Here is a 17,345-nt window from a genome sequence, read left to right as displayed (position 1 = left end):
TGGAAGATTTTCCCCTTCACAGCTGCTTTGTGTGTGCTTCTGCCAGATGCCTGTGGTAGACACAGTGATTTCCATCCTACTATCCTTTCAGAGATAAAGAGCTCATTGCCCCTGAGACTGGCAGTGCCACCAGCAGACAGTGCTTAGTTGTCAGTTCCCTTCTGCCATTGCCCTACCATCAAAGGTTATGAACATCCAGAGACTGGGCATCTCAGGGTATTATAGGCCATACTTCTTGCCCTACTCAGAATAATATATAAATGCCATCCAATCTTTAGAAGCCCTTGCAGGATTGGCTGAGGTTTGTCTTTCTGCTCAGCCTTGCCTTGTTTCCCTCATTTTAGGTGTAGTTTTCAAGAGCCCTCTCTAATAAATCTTCTGCATGTTAATTTCAGAGTCTGTTTTTCATGACAGCGCTGCAGTGTAATTATCAGACAGGAAGCAATTTCTAACAGTGTCTTAGCTTGTGTACCCCCGACCATAAGGATAGTATAAATTCAGGCACAATTATACTGGAAGTGTCAACATTTGCCTACCAATTCTTAGGGGAGACTTTGTTTTATCCCCCCAAACCTGTGATCAGATAGCTTTCTGTTGTTTCCCTAAACCCATGGGAGGTTCAATGTTTTTCTGTTGTTGTCTTTATTTATTGGGGAGATGTCGGCATGTAAAGCAGCCTCACTAGGTATAATTTCTATGTGATTCAACCCAAAGCACCATCTTCTCCCATAAGATAAAGGCATCACTGGGGTCTATTTATGTCTTTACTGTTGTGGATTACAGTTCTTCTTAAACTATGGCCTTGGAGATTTGTTGGGAATTCAGTTATCCTTTAATTTTTTTTTTTTTTGCTGCAATACTCCGTATTTTTAAATGTTATTCACTAGAGATATATTAAATTATCTGGTCTACCGTATTGCTGTGAATGAACATCTTCTCATCATAAATGGTATGAGCATTTGTTTATGTGTTGATTTCTTGTAAGTTTGGATTGTACAAATAATCCTTTCTGAGGTCTACCTTTGTATGAACTTGCGTAATGAGGATTCAAAGCAGAAAAGCATAGAACCTCTCACTCTATAGTCAGAAAGTCCTCCAAATGCAGAGAGCTTTGATAATTCCTGAGCAGCTAATCTGTGTATCTTGAAGACATCTGTCTAGCTGAACACATATACTTGAAGAAATCAGGTGCATAGGTTCATTTAGTTAAGGAATTCTAACTACACCGTACTTTTACGTTCATTCATTCATTCATTCATTCCCCCTGTAATTCTAGAACCTGTCTCAAGGTCTGCTGTCAATGATGGTTCAACATATATATTTTGATGAATAAATTTAAGAAGTGATTTTCCTTATTCTGTACTTTCTTCCAAAGAGTGAAGAGACAACAGACATTAACAAGTTTATTGGAATAGAATTGGCTATATTAAATATATTTTCTACACCAGATAGAAGAATGAGAATAAGAGAATAAGCTCCAGGGTGTTAGCAACTGATAGATTTCAGTGTTATTAGTGGATGAACTTCATTTCTTGCAAAGGAGAACATCACAATTAACACTTGTTTCTGTCTGAGACTTGAAGCAGTACAAAAGTGGCTACTCCCAACCGTCAGGAATTCTCCAGGATATTATTCATGCAGTTTTTTTTAATTTATTTTTTATTGGTGTTCAATTTACTAACATACAGAATAACCCCCAGTGCCCGTCACCCATTCACTCCCACCCCCCGCCCTCCTCCCCTTCTACCACCCCTAGTTCGTTTCCCAGAATTAGCAGTCTTTACGTTCTGTCTCCCTTTCTGATATTTCCCACACATTTCTTCTCCCTTCTCTTATATTCCCTTTCACTATTATTTATATTCCCCAAATGAATGAGACCATATAATGTTTGTCCTTCTCCGACTGACTTACTTCACTCAGCATAATACCCTCCAGTTCCATCCACGTTGAAGCAAATGGTGGGTATTTGTCATTTCTAATAGCTGAGTAATATTCCATTGTATACATAAACCACATCTTTATCCATTCATCTTTCGTTGGACACCGAGGCTCCTTCCACAGTTTGGCTATCGTGGCCATTGCTGCTATAAACATCGGGGTGCAGGTGTCCCGGCGTTTCATTGCATTTGTATCTTTCGGGTAAATCCCCAACAGTGCAATTGTTGGGTCGTAGGGCAGGTCTATTTTTAACTGTTTGAGGAACCTCCACACAGTTTTCCAGAGTGGCTGCACCAGTTCACATTCCCACCAACAGTGTATGAGGGTTCCCTTTTCTCCGCATCCTCTGCAACATTTGTTGTTTCCTGCCTTGTTAATTTTCCCCATTCTCACTGGTGTGAGGTGGTATCTCATTGTGGTTTTGATTTGTATTTCCCTGATGGCAAGTGATGCAGAGCATTTTCTCATATGCATGTTGGCCATGTCTATGTCTTCCTCTGTGAGATTTCTGTTCATGTCTTTTGCCCATTTCATGATTGGATTGTTTGTTTCTTTGGTGTTGAGTTTAATAAGTTCTTTATAGATCTTGGAAACTAGCCCTTTACCTGATATGTCATTTGCAAATATCTTCTCCCATTCTGTAGGTTGTCTTTGAGTTTGTTGACTGTATCCTTTGCTGTGAAGACAGTGTGGTACTGGCACAAAAACAGACACATAGATCAGTGGAACAGAATAGAGAATCCAGAAATGGACCCTGAACTTTATGGGTAACTAATATTCGATAAAGGAGGAAAGACTATCCATTGGAAGAAAGACAGTCTCTTCAATAAATGGTGCTGGCAAAATTGGACATCCACATGCAGAAGAATGAAACTAGACCACTCTCTTTCACCATACACAAAGATAAACTCAAAATGGATGAAAGATCTAAATGTGAGACAAGATTCCATCAAAATCCTAGAGAAGAACACAGGCAACACCCTTTTTGAACTCGGCCATAGTAACTTCTTGCAAGATACAACGAAGGTAAAAGAAACAAAAGCAAAAATGAACTATTGGGACTTCATCCAGGATATTATTCATGAATAATGACCTTCCTCAATAATGAGTGGCACTTCTCAAATGGACCATAGAATGCTTTTCTTTAACTTTAAAAATACTTAGAAATAGTGTTTGCCTGAATTGCTACACAGCACAATGTCTTTTGCCACTAACTCAAGAGTATCTTTGCACTAAAAGATTGTTTTGCACTAAATAATTATATTGGAGTAATTTTAAATGCTTATCCCAGAGGAAGTGGCCTCACTTTAAAGTAATAGGATCAGATTTTACAAGTTAAACTTCTACTTTATTTTAAGGAGTGATGCAGAGTCCTTTTATTCTGTCCTTCATTGAATAATGTTAGCAAGGGAATGAGTACAACTTTTCAAGCTGAAGTAATCTTTTGACACCACTGAAGGGAAATTCTCACTTTATGTGAATGTTGACATTATAACAGATGGGAAGGAATGGGCTCTGGAGGAGGAAGACATGGGTTATTTGCAACCAGGGCCAACCCTCCTTACTACTCTTTCTTTATTGGAGTTCAATTTGCCAACATAGAGCATATCACCCTGTGCTCATCCCATCAAGTGGCCCCTCAGTGCCCATTACGCAGTCACCCCAACACCCTGCCCACCTCCCTTCCCACCACCCCGTGTTTGTTTCTCAGAGTTAGGTGTCTCTTATGTTCTGTCACCCTCACTCACTACTCTTTATCCTTAGCCCAATTCTACCATCAATAATTCTCTTTTCTTTCTTACATCAAGATATACCTGAGTTGTCCTGTGCTTCATGCTAAATTGTAAATGACTGCTAATGCCTTAATCTGATACCACATTCTGAAACAGAGTGTTTAGTTAGCATTTGAAAATATATTTTTTAACCAAAAGTAAACTAATTTGAAATAGATATTTTTTTGATGCACTGTGTAAGCTATTGTGTAGAGCCTACAAAACATGATTTAGTGTGATGGTTTTTCCAATGTGTCTAAAGCAAGAAAGCCTATAATCTACCTGTGCAAGGACAGTCCCAGTGTGGCCTGTAGGTGGATTATCCCATGACTGATAACTTTGAAAGATTTTATTTTATATCATCCATCAGCTATTTGAATCTCCCTTAATCTTTAGATGGAGAATGAGCATCACTAATGAGCACACAGTCAATTTGTATTGAACAAAAACAGCCTAACTGAGCATTAAAAATCTGATTTTTGCAATGTCAGTAATTCTAGGAATAACTTCAACTACTTATGCATTATAAAATTACCTTGAATTTATCAGATTGACTTGTTTTTCACCACAGTAACTAGAAAACAATCCAGGTCAATAAATTTTTTTCTTGCAGAATCTACCAGATTTTAGGAGGGAATTCAGAAATGCAAAAAAAAAATAAACTATAGGTTATATAAACTATAAGAAATATAAACTATAAGTTAACCTGAAATTGGCAAAGCCAAACTCTCCATCAGGAGTTTGTGGATCTATGGCCTTGGTAAATCCATATTCTGATTTTCTTCCTTTTTTTTCTCTATTTCTCTATCTTTTTTGCTTGTTCAATTAATTTTTTAAAATTTGTTTTTATTGAAGTTCAATTTGCCAACATATAGCATAACACCAAGTGCTCATCCCATCAAGTGCTTTCCTTAGTGCTCTGAATGATGATATAATGTAATAACCTATTCCTCTATTCTTTTCTTTCCCACCTCTGATCCTATAGACTGTTCTCTTTTAGGCACACACCACTACTCTGCATGGCTTAGCTCCCTTCACATATCATCTCGATGGCTGTTCCCATTTTCTCCCTTAGTCTGTGGAATCTCGATTTCATAGACACTTATAATTTGATAACCACTGATTATTGCTACCATGAAAAGCAAGCTACACAATGACCCCTCTTTACCTGGTCCACTCTGGATATCCCTTTCCTCACTGTTATTTTGGCACATTCAATGTCTGAGGAAAACTAATCTTTTTAACATTTTCAGATTGACCTTTTCCTTCCCACCAGATAAAACAATAATTAATGTGGCACATAAAGATATTCAGTGGATAATAATTTGTAGAGCAAAAAGCTGGAAGCCACCAAAATCAACAGAAAATTGTCCAGATTATGGAGTATTATGAAATACAACTCTCTGTACAATGAGGTAGATGTGTCTTTGCTGAAGTGGAAAGACGGCTATGATATTAGCAAGTGAAAAAACAAGTTGTGGTATAGTCAACAGCATGACTGTAGTTGTAGAAAGATAAGATATGATAGAGGATAAGCATGTCTTTAGGAAATGTCTGGAAGGATCTATGGGCATCTATTAACAATGGGTAACTCTGAGGAGTGAGACAGGACTGGGGGGGAGGCAGAGGAGATAGGTAATATAGATTGGGAAACATTTACTTTTTGTGTAAATTGTATTTAGCATTAAACAAAGGGTATCTTTACAACATTTCCATTCTCCTTAATATGAAATCCTCTGTGTTCAGCTCTCCACCTGGTTTCCAGTAGGAGCTATTTAGGTTGACATATTTTAATCTAGTTCTCGAACTGTGACTTTTCATCCAAGTTTGAGATCTTGCCTCACTTCTAACTCTATATCTCTTCATCCCTAAATTTTTTTTCCTTTTAATATCTTCTCTATATATTTTAACATTATTCTCTTAAAACAATTTTAAATGTTTTACATTAATATTAGTTGAATTCTATTATTTTCATGTCAGTTTGGGTTGTTATAATCCAACCTGATACAATCAGTTGTTGATGAGAATCAGAACTTTGCCATATACTAATAATTACTCTTAAGCCAGTATCTTGACCTCTGAGCCCATAATATCTTATTTTTAGAACAAGTATTCAGAGTTGTTATAGACCAGTGACTTCTTTGTGCCTCCAAATAGTACATAGCAGTTATCCTATCCTTCCTCACTTTTGTGTATGGAGTATACGTGAGGGAGATAACTGACTCTTGACTTTCAAGAAAAACTGTATTTGAAGAGCTAACTATGTTTGAAGAATTATATTCAAGGAGCCTCATCCAAACCTGGGACAGATTTAGATGATTTAGATGATGAAATCCTAGGCTTTGAGCTGATGCTGTCATAGGATGAGATTTTGGGGGACTTTTGGAAGAAGTGATGATATTCTTCAAATGGGAGGGTCACGAATCCTAGAAATCAAAGTGCAGATTGTTAGGCAGCCACTCTGATGATCTTTCTTGATTCCTGCCTTCTGGTGTTTGTGTCCTTGTGTAATCCTTTTCCCAAAGTAAAAGCTGGACTTTATACAGAATACAACAATAGTGATAAGATGTCATTTCTGAGACTGTGTTATGAGAGACTGTGGCTGCCTGCCTTCTTTCTTTCTTTCTTTCTTTCTTTCTTTCTTTCTTTCTTTCTTTCTTTCTTTCTTTCTTCCTTTCCTTTCCTTTCCTTTCCTTTCCTTTCCTTTCCTTTCCTTTCTTTTCTTTTCTTTTCTTTTCTTTTCTTTCTTTCTTGCTTTATCTCTCTCTCCCTCACTCTATCTGAAGAAACCAGCTGCTATATTAAGAGCTTCCTTCTGAAGAGGTCCATGTGGTGGCCTCTTGGTGGTCCGTGTGGTGACCGAGAGCCAACAAGGATCTGAGTTCCTCAGTCCAACGACCTATGATGAACCGAATCCTGCCAACAACTACATGAGTGAATTTGGTTGTGGATCCTTGCTCAGGTTTTCAGTAATACCACTCCCAGTTGACACCATGATGATGGGCTAATTAGAGACTAAGATGAAATAGACAACTGATATACAAGTTAAGTTAGAATTATTCTAAAGTAATCTCTACTTTTGGATCTAAGAGCAAAGGGAAGTCAGTTCTAGTTGATAAGAAAGTTAAAAACCAGTATGGTAGCTAGAAATTTAATTTCTTTAAAATATTGACATTTTGATGCTTAACAGCAGCTGTGTTTATCTCAGTATGAGATGAAATACGTGTGCAATAGTGTCTTAAGTCCAGAGTTTACTGCTGATACCCAAGCAACATGGCCAAGGATTGTAGTGGACCCTAAGTGAAGAAACAAATGTTGAACTTTCAAATGAAATGTTATAAAATATCAAAATTGTGGTAGGTATTATCATTCTCTCAGGTTTCTAACTTGAAATATGGGGCTTAGCATGGATGCTCTTCTATCATTCTTTCCAAACATCTAATAGAATAATATCATTAAGAAGTATTGAATCATTTTTGTATACCTGAAACTAGTATTACAGTGAATGGTAACTAACTGGAATTTCAACAATTTTTTAAAAGATCATTGAGATTTTCTAAATGGTTATTTGAATTTGTTTTTGTTAAAATTTATTTTTATTGGTGTTCAATTTGTCAACATATAGAATAACACCCAGTGCTCATCCCATCAAGTGCCCCCCTCAGTGCTCATCACCCAGTCACCCCCACCCCCCACCCACCTCCCCTTCCACCACCCCTAGTTCATTTCCCAGAGTTAGGAGTCTTCCATGTTCTGTCTCCCTTTCTGATATTTCCCACTCACTTTTCTCCTTTCCCCTTTATTCCCTTTCACTAATTTTTATATTCCCCAAATGAATGAGACCATATAATGTTTGTCCTTCTCCGATTGACTTATTTCACACAGCATAATACCCTCCAGTTCCATCCACGTCAAAGCAAATGGTGAGTATTTGTCGTTTCTAATGGCTGAGTAATATTCCATTGTATACATAAACCACATCTTCTTTATCCATTCATCTTTCTTTTTTTTTTTTAAAGATTTTATTTATTTATTCATGAGAATGCACAGGGAGGAGAGAGAGGGGCAGAGACAGGCAGAGGGAGAAGCAGGCTCCATGCAGGGAGCCCGATGTGGGACTCGATCCAGGGTCTCCAGGATCACACCCTGGGCTGCAGGCGGCGCTAAACTGCTGAGCCACCGGGGCTGCCCTATCCATTCATCTTTCAATGGACACCAAGGTTCCTTCCACAGTTTGGCTATTGTGGACATTGCTGCTAGAAACATCGGGGTGCAGGTGTCCCAGTGTTACATTGCATCTGTATCTTTGGGTTCTTCTTAGTGATGTCTGTTACTAGACTCTCATCATCTGAATTCAATTAAAAAAATCTATAAACACCTGTCAAGTACAAGGCACTATGGTTGTTTATAGAGGCAAAAGATGAAGTGGCCTAATGTTTCTGCTCAGGTAAGTGGTAACAAATTAGGCATGAGAAGACAGACACTACATACATGCATATAATACAAGGTGGGGATGTCACATGCAACAGAGAGATAACAGTAAAGTGACATGATAAAGGAGCCTCGGTGTCCAACGAAAGATGAATGGATAAAGAAGATGTGGTTTATGTATACAATGGAATATTACTCAGCTATTAGAAATGACAAATACCTACCATTTGCTTCAACGTGGATGGAACTGGAGGGTATTATGCTGAGTGATGTAAGTCAGTCGGAGAAGGACAAACATTATATGTTCTCATTCATTTGGGGAATATAAATAATAGTGAAAGGGAATATAAGGGAAGGGAGAAGAAATGTGTGGGAAATATCAGAAAGGGAGACAGAACGTAAAGACTGCTAACTCTGGGAAACGAACTAGGGGTGGTAGAAGGGGAGGAGGGCGGGGGGTGGGAGTGAATGGGTGACGGGCACTGGGGGTTATTCTGTATGTTAGTAAATTGAACACCAATAAAAAATAAATTAAAAAAAAAAGAAACTAGAAAGACTTTAGAGCTGGTTCAGAGGATCAGTGAAAACTACATCTAAAGGATATTACCCACAACAGCTCAGAGCTCTTGTCAGATCTCTTCCCCAGAAATGGAGGACTCTCCTGAGGTCATGTCATCTTTCCTACTGACATTTATTACAATGAGTTGACTTTGGATGCTCTTTCACATCTGTGGTCAAAATTTTCCTTTGAGTATGAAGTACTGGTTTTCTTTTTTTTAAAAGATTGTATTTATTCATGAGAGACACATAGAGAGAGAGGCAGAAACACAGGCAGAAGGAGAAGCAGACCCATGCAGGAAGCCCGATGCAGAACTCGATCCCAGGACTCTGGGATCACGCCCTGAGCCAAAGGCAGATGTCCAACCACTGAGCCACCCAGGTATCCCAAGTACTGGTTTTCCAGTTCTTTGAAGCCTGATTATCGTTCATTCTATAAATATGGTGTTGTGCTCAGTTCTAGTGTGGCATGTAGGCAACATTTCCCAAGCCAGCTCCAGCTGGTTTCCAAGTCTTGACTTATGTGCTTAGTCTGGAAGGCAGAGAGGCAGAGGTGATATCTGTGATGTGCCTTGAAGCATAGTGGATGTAGTGAGTGGCAGTGTAAAAGTGAGTACTCAACAACACTGGAGGAAAGTATTCCAGATTTTCAGCTTAAATGCTATAGGTAACCACTGTACCCTTCTCTTCTTTGTGCTCAAACTAGGAAGCTTCTGGCACCAAAGTTGGGTTTATACAATTATCTTTGTGCTTAGATGTTTTTAAAATGGGTAATATTTGTCTCTAAGATAAATTCTAAAGGAATTGGCCTTTATGGATGGTTTTTAGTCTTTGTAATTTAAAAGACAGATTAGTAGTAGTTGAAGAATGTGTGTTTTCAGTAAGTTTTTATATAAAATCTACGGTACTTAGAAATTTAACATATGCTGTGAGGCAAAGAGGGGTCTAACTATGATCTGCAAAGTATGAAACAGAAATGAGAAAAATGTAGGAAGTTTACCTGTTAACCTCTAAGTAAATTAACTCCTTTGCAATATGTTGTCATGGTAACAGGAAAGGCTGTGGAGTTATGACACTGAAGAAGGTATTGCAATTTGGGGATCATTAAACTCGTTACAAATGCTATTTCATTGAGTTAAACTAGGGGGAAGGGTATATTTTACTCCCAGGAGGAATTTGGGACATCATGAAGTTAGTACATTCTTCCACGACCATTCTTCTCTCTATCATTATAGAGTTTTAGTACAAAAGAACTGTACAAATTTGCAGTGGATGGGACAGAATTTGGCAGCAGTGTGAATAGTTGTGCCATGATGGGAAACAGTGAATTAAACTAAGCATGGGGATTTAAGGATATAATGAAGGATAATAAGACATCATAGTGTTTGGGGAAGGGTTTCAAGATAAGGGAAATGAGCCAAAAATAAGAAAAAAAATACTAGACATGGCATACTGTACAGAATGGGTGAAAGAAGATGAAGATGAGTCATCAGAAGACTAATGCAATATCTCAGCCCCAGGAAGCAAAGCCTATATTACTGTGAATTCCTGAATCTAAAAAAGAACAATAATCTCCAAAGAGTACTTAATGTACTAAGTCAAGAAGCCAGTAGGAGAATATTCCAAACTAAGTTATATGAACTTTCAATGAGAAAAGCATGGAATTCCTTTACTTCAGTTATATGGGGATTTGAAATTTAGATTGAAGCATTTCTAGCTAAGTCACAATCAATTCTCATTTTGCTAAGCTTTGAAGAGATAGGAATTCAATGAGGGTTGTTAATACTGCTGAGAATCAAGTGGAAATGGTCTGCAAGAATTTAAGGCTGCTTTTCTGAATGTTTGTAGACCAATGTAAGGGTCTTGACCCAGGAAACTGCGCAGAAACTCCTCAGGAGTTGAAAGGCAAAGCAAGAAATAAGGCACTAAAATAATGTAGGATAGTGTCTTTGGTGCTACCATGGAGCAAAATTCCAGATCCTCAGTCCCTTGTAGTATGCTGTTACTTTCCTCCAAACCATGCACATACACATTCCAGGCCTTTGGTCCCAGGACCTTCTGCCCTGGTGAACTTTCACTTTTTGTGGGCTGCTGAGGCCTCTGAATAGGGGAGTCCCTGGAAGAGCTCTACCTAGGCCATTATCATTTACTTGTAATCTCTCTTTTTTAAAAATTTTAATTGCTGTAAGGGCAATTAACATGAGATCTACCTTCTTAAAATCTTAACAATACATTATTGTCCACAGCACAATGCTGTGTAGATCCCTAGAACTTACTAATTTTGCATAATTAAAACTTTATTTCCAATGATTAGCAGCTCCATTTTTCCATCTCCCATGGACCCTGTCACCTTATACTCTCTGAATTATATAAACCATGATATTTTCCTCTTACACTAATTACAGGGAAGCTCTGGTTGCAATTTGTGTTTTCTGTTCTAGCAATATATCTAGGATGTGGGTAGGATATTTATTGTTACTATTTAAGCTCATTCTGGATTTAGCTTACTTTTCCTATTCTTATTTTCCTCTTTTCATGATTTTTATTTTTAAAAAAATGTTTCCAGGGATCTCTGGGTGGCGCAGTGGTTTGGCGCCTGCCTTTGGCCCAGGGCGCGATCCTGGAGACCAGGGATTGAATCCATCGTGCTCCCGGTGCATGGTGCCTGCTTCTCCCTCTGCCTGTGTCTCTGCCTCTCTCTCTCTCTCTCTCTGTGACTATCATAAATAATAAATAAAAATTTTAAAAAATGTTTCCATCTTTATTGAAATATAATTGTTTTATAAAATGGTGTAAATTTAAGGTGTACAGTGTGATGATTTGATGCATGTATATATTGCAAAGAGATTACCACAACATGGTTAGTTAACAAATCCTTCATCTCACATTACCAATTTTTGTTGTTGTTTATGATGAGAAAAATACCATTTACAATAGCATCAAAAACAATAAAATACTTAGAAATAAATTTAACCAAGTAAATGCAAAATTATAAGACTGATAAAAGTAATTTAAAAAGATATAAAAAATGGAAAGATGAAAAGGAAAAATTTGGCGGCTGCCAGATTTCCAGCTCTGGAGTCCAGCTCCCTGGGAGTAACTAACCACAGTCTCTCAGTCCACACTGGCTTAGATGCTCCTGGGGACAGGCATGGGTGCACTCATCTGGGTGCCACCTTGCCTGGCACCCAGCAGCGAGAGAGTTTTCCCTTTCCTTTGCCCTCCCTACTTCCACCTGTCCCGGGGGAACAGAGGATAGCTGGCTTTGTCCACTTGAGCACCCTCAGACCAGGGCCCTGTGCTGTTGGATTTGTGCTTCTTGGGGACCACCTCTCCCAAAGGGAACAGAGGACAGCTGATTCTGTCCCTTGCCAGGCTCTAGAGTAAAGGGAGATCCAGTGGTAAACAGTGTAGAGGTTCCTCAAGAAATTAAAAATAGAGCTACCCTATGACCCAGCAATTGCACTATTGGATATTTACCCCAAGGATACATATGTAGTGAAATGCTGGGACACCTGCACCCCGATGTTTATGGCATCAATGTCCACAATAGCCAAACTGCGGAAGGAGCCTCGGTGTCCATCGAAAGATGAATGGATAAAGAAGATGTGGTCTATGTATACAATGGAATATTACTCAGCCATTAGAAATGACAAATACCCACCATTTGCTTCAACGTGGATGGAACTGGAGGGTATTATGCTGAGTGAAGTAAGTCAATTGGAGAAGGACAATCATTATTTGGTTTTATTCATACAGGGAATATAAGAAATAGTTGAAGGGATTATAAGGGAAAGGAGGGGAACTGAGTGGAAAAAATTAGAGACAAACAATGAGAGACTCCTAACTTTGGGAAACAAGGGGTAGTGGAAGGGGAGGTGGGCAGGGGGATGGGGTAACTGGGTGATGGACAGTGAGAAGGGCACTTGATGGGATGAGCACTGGGTGTTATACTATATGTTGCCAAATTGAATTTAAATTAAAAATTTAAAAAAATTAAAAAGGAAAAGAAATGGAAAGACATCTATGTTCATGGATTGGAAGAGTTAACATTGTTAAAACATCGAAACTATCCAAAGCCTTCTATAGGTGCAATGCAATCTCTATAAAAACCCTATCAAATTTTATTTCATAATTAACGATTTAAAAATTAATATTCTTAATTTTAAATCGTTGTTGAAATAAACTGGTGGTGTAAAAAATATTTACTTAAAAAAATCAGCATCTCAATTTTATTGAGCTATTTTTTATTTTGATGAGAACCAAAATCTTCCTTCCTCTAAATCAATAAATATGAGTTCTGCTTCAGTATTTTTTACTTAATGATGTATTTCCTAATTTGAAACATCATTTTTTTCACATATGATCATCCTTTGTAAGTTAAATAACTTAAATTTATTTACTGGCTTTGAGAAATGTCTTCCAAAGATAGTATATCAGTGATAAAATGAAAGTGCATTTTCATGAAATGCACATCTTTCACAAATGTGCTATGACCTGAAGCCATACAATGGTAATTCCCAGTCATCCATCTACCACTTCAGCAACTCTGCACCAGCACCTCCCTTCATCATCTATTGCCTAGCATCCTGCAATGGCAATCTGATCATTGGCATTTCCCCCACTCTGCCCTTCTGTATAGTCACAGTCTCTTAATGATACTTAATACTAAGATAAGCACAGAGTTGCAGTCTTATCCCAGGCCCTGAAATGTCACGTGAAGCCAGAGAACAGTGATTTCCACTCTTTCAAAATAAGAAAAGCCCCATTTACTGCACTGACATTTTGTATATGTGGACCAGATAGAATGGAATTTAAATCACCTCTATATTGCTCAACACCCCTCTGTGAATAAAAAAGCAAATCCCAGAGACTAGAGGGAGTGTGGGGCCCACTTTAGGGGAGGGACAAAGTCCTCCACCAGCCTCTCAGCCTCTTCTAGACTCAGACACTTCTTTATACAATGCATCTTTGGCAAAAGGAATTTCAGGATTATTTTTCTTCAGATATGCATGACATTGGTTTGAAAAGAGCTGGGCCTGTTTACTTTTAGTAAAGTTAAAAAAAATTCAGATACAAACAATGAGAATGTGACATATTGGTGAAAAAACCATGGGCTTGGTCGACATATGATACTGCTTCTGTTTCTCTGTAGAACCTTGACTAATACAGTTTGCTTCCTCCCCTTCTCCTTCCCAAGGACAATAGAGACTGGACATAGGACAAGGAAATCTACCAGGGAAGCAAGAAATTCCCTCACTCTCTTTCTCTACTCAGCTTCTCCTTCACAGTAGCATATCTTCCCCTGCATTGCAGACCAGATCCTCAAGAAGCATTACTGGTCTCTTTCTCTTTTCTTTTCCTTTCCCATCCCCATACAATTCTTAATGGGAGATTGACTCATATTGGGCATGTGGACAACATGCAGAAATCACATGTGAGATTAGGGGTCCATAAGCATGTACAGCTGAACTCTGAGAGGGAAAGCAGTCCCAATAGAAGAGACTAATCCTAGGCCCCACTCCAAGACTGGACCTATCTCTTGAATGTGTATCACAGAGCTAAGATGAGTAATGTTCAAACTTCCTTTAGATGAAACTAGACCAATGTGAAACTAGACCATACATAAAAATCAATTCAAAATGGAGTCAAGACTTCACCTTGGAAAAATCTGCCATGATGACCATTCTGTGACCTGCAGCCTTCTTGAGCACAGAACCACCCCCCATTCTTTCCTTTTGTTTAACAACACCTTTAAGTATATCCTCACGGTATAATATTCTTGATCTTCCTTGGAGATACAACTATGACACACACTCATTCTAAATATTCTTCTCCTACGTGGACCCCCTCCATGTACTCCCAACCTCTAGGGCTATAAAAGTGAGCTTGAAGGGAGGTGGGGTTGCAGAGATTTACTTGTTTTACAGTCTGTCCATAAGTACCCCTAATAAAACATTTCCTCTCTAGCGGGACCAGTCAGCCTTTTTCTTCAGTCTTATAGCCTTCAATCTTTGGAGGTCATTTTGCATACATGAAAAAATTGACTGGCTATCTAACCAGGAGGAGCCTGGAGACTGAAGAATTGGCAAGGAGAGTGAAGCTTTCTTGAGGGAAATTCTGGGGTGGCCAACCACCTCAGTGTGGAGAGGCATAGCTTGTTTGCTTGATGCAAACACCACATAAGTATGAGAATTCCCATAAAACACCAGCTACTTTAGAGTGCCTACTGTTAGAAAGTTGTATGACCCACTGGAGTAAGGAAGGGCACCAATTAGTGGTGGATTGGCCACTGCTGCCCAGCTAGTGGCAAAAGAGCAAGGAAGGAAGTTGGAGGAAAAATTACAACTAGAGAAGGACCTGAGACTATCTACATCCCTTGTGGCTTCTAACTTGGGTAAAATTGAGACCCAGGATGCACAAATCAAGAATCTTAGTATGTCACTTTGTGTGTCCTGGGGCTTGTAAAATGTGGTAGCCTCATGTTAGAGCTGTAATTACTCAGCTGGAGTGGGATGCTAAAACATGGAACCAATGAGAAATAAATAGTGATACAGAGAATGACATGGAAGTCATCTTTGAGGAAGAGCCAGAGCAAAATCACTGATGCAGTAGAAAGCAAAAGCACAACAAGTATAGCAAGGAAACTGATATAAGAAACTGAAAATTAGAGTATACTACAGCAGGATTTTTTATTTATTTTTTATTTATTTTTTTATTATTTTATTTTTATTTTTTATTTATTTATGATAGTCACACACAGAGAGAGGGGGAGAGAGAGAGAGAGAGAGAGAGAGAGAGAGAGAGAGAGAGGCAGAGACACAGGCAGAGGGAGAAGCAGGCTCCATGCACTGGGAGCCCGACGTGGGATTCGATCCCGGGTCTCCAGGATCGCGCCCTGGGCCAAAAGCAGGCGCCAAACCGCTGCGCCACCCAGGGATCCCCTACAGCAGGATTTTTTAGACATTGCTAAAACCTTCAAACAGTTGCTGAGAGAAGGACTTGTAGCATGGATGGTTAGACATAGATGGCATAGGGGATGGCATATTCCTAGCAGGGAATGAAACTGATAAAATGAGTAGTATCACTACTTATCCTGCCTTGGGGAAGTGCCCAGATAATTTCCACTAAGTGCAAGGTAATCATAGTATTATGGACTGGATATTCATGGCTATGAGGGAGGCTTGGCCAAATGAAGATTTCCCAGGAGATCCTTAGAAGAGGCACAGAGTCTTTTAAGAGAATTGGGCATCAGCCAGTAATATATTCCCAAGTATTGGAAGAACCAGACAAAGCTGTTTTTACACTAGGAATAAAACATACTGTTACATATGTCCCCAGAGAAAGGCATGGTCCTCTCATCTTTTTTTTTTAAGATTTTATTTATTTATTCAAGACACACACACACACACACACACACACACACACAGGCAGAGACACAGGCAGAGACACAGGCAGAGACACAGGCAGAGGGAGAAGCAGGCTCCATGCAGGGAGCCTGACGTGGGACTCGATCCCGGGTCTCCAGGATCACACCCCGGGCTGAAGGCGGTGCCAAGCTGCTGGGCCATCAGGGTTTCCCCCTCTCATCTTTCTGCTTAGCCTCCTTATCAGACAAGAGATGTATGATGTAGGCGGGGCTATAGTTGACCTAGGAGAGATGGAAGGGGGAGAGATCAAATATGGTTAGCAACCAAGAGAGAGACTAGAAAACCCAGCAAGAGACTGAAAAGGGGAAATCTAAAGCAAATAAGAGCCCCTATAGAGTAACCCAAAGGCAAATGAAGAATGACCTACTGATGGCAGGCATACACAGAGAAGAATAGCTGAATGCTATTCTGGTGGCTTTATAGAAGGAGCTTCCTCCTGCTCAACTGTTTAGGCCACTGGCCCCCATACTACCTCTGGAAGAAGAAGCAAATAATCTATGAGTGATTTCTTACCAGGGCTAGGTACCCCCTCATCTGAGATACTGGAGGTGGGGCCACGTTTGCCTCCAGTGAGGGCAGTTGGGGACAACCAGAGGCCTACTGTACAGCTCACAATTTACTGGTCACCCAAAAATAAGCAAAAGACTATGACTTCAGTGGAAACCAGAGAAGAATGCTTTCTAATTCATGGCAATCCAGAACTGTATTCAAGGATCTGGGCAATCATTATGGTTATGGAAGGAAAACTATAAGGGTGAAACACACAGTAGTGTACTTGGGAATAAACAAAAACCCAACTGCCCTTTATGAGTTTTTTATTTCTCAATACTTGAGAATATATTAGGCATGGATATTCTACTGGGAAAGATGCTACAAATATCTGTAGAATTTCACCTTTGAATTGTCCTATGGGAAAATGGAAATACTCTCTGTGTTACTCCTTCCCTACCATCCTATGGGAAAATGGAAATACTCTCTGTGTTACTCCTTCCCTACCATCCCCAGCTGGGTTGTAAATATAAAGTGGTACTGGTTGCCAGGAGGATTTGAGGAAATATCTGTCACTGCATAAGGATTAGCAAAAGTACAAATAATCAAGCGAACACAAAGTCCCTGTAATATCTCTATACGGCCTGTAAAAAGATTGGATGGCACCTAGAGAATGACCATTGATTATGTAGAACTGAATAAGCCTGTCCCTGAAATACATGCCACT

This window comes from Canis lupus, chromosome 3 (assembly GCF_011100685.1).
Source record: "Canis lupus familiaris isolate Mischka breed German Shepherd chromosome 3, alternate assembly UU_Cfam_GSD_1.0, whole genome shotgun sequence".
NCBI lineage: Eukaryota > Metazoa > Chordata > Mammalia > Carnivora > Canidae > Canis > Canis lupus.
The sequence above is the reverse complement of the archived record's forward strand: the minus strand, read 5'-3'. Positions refer to the sequence as shown.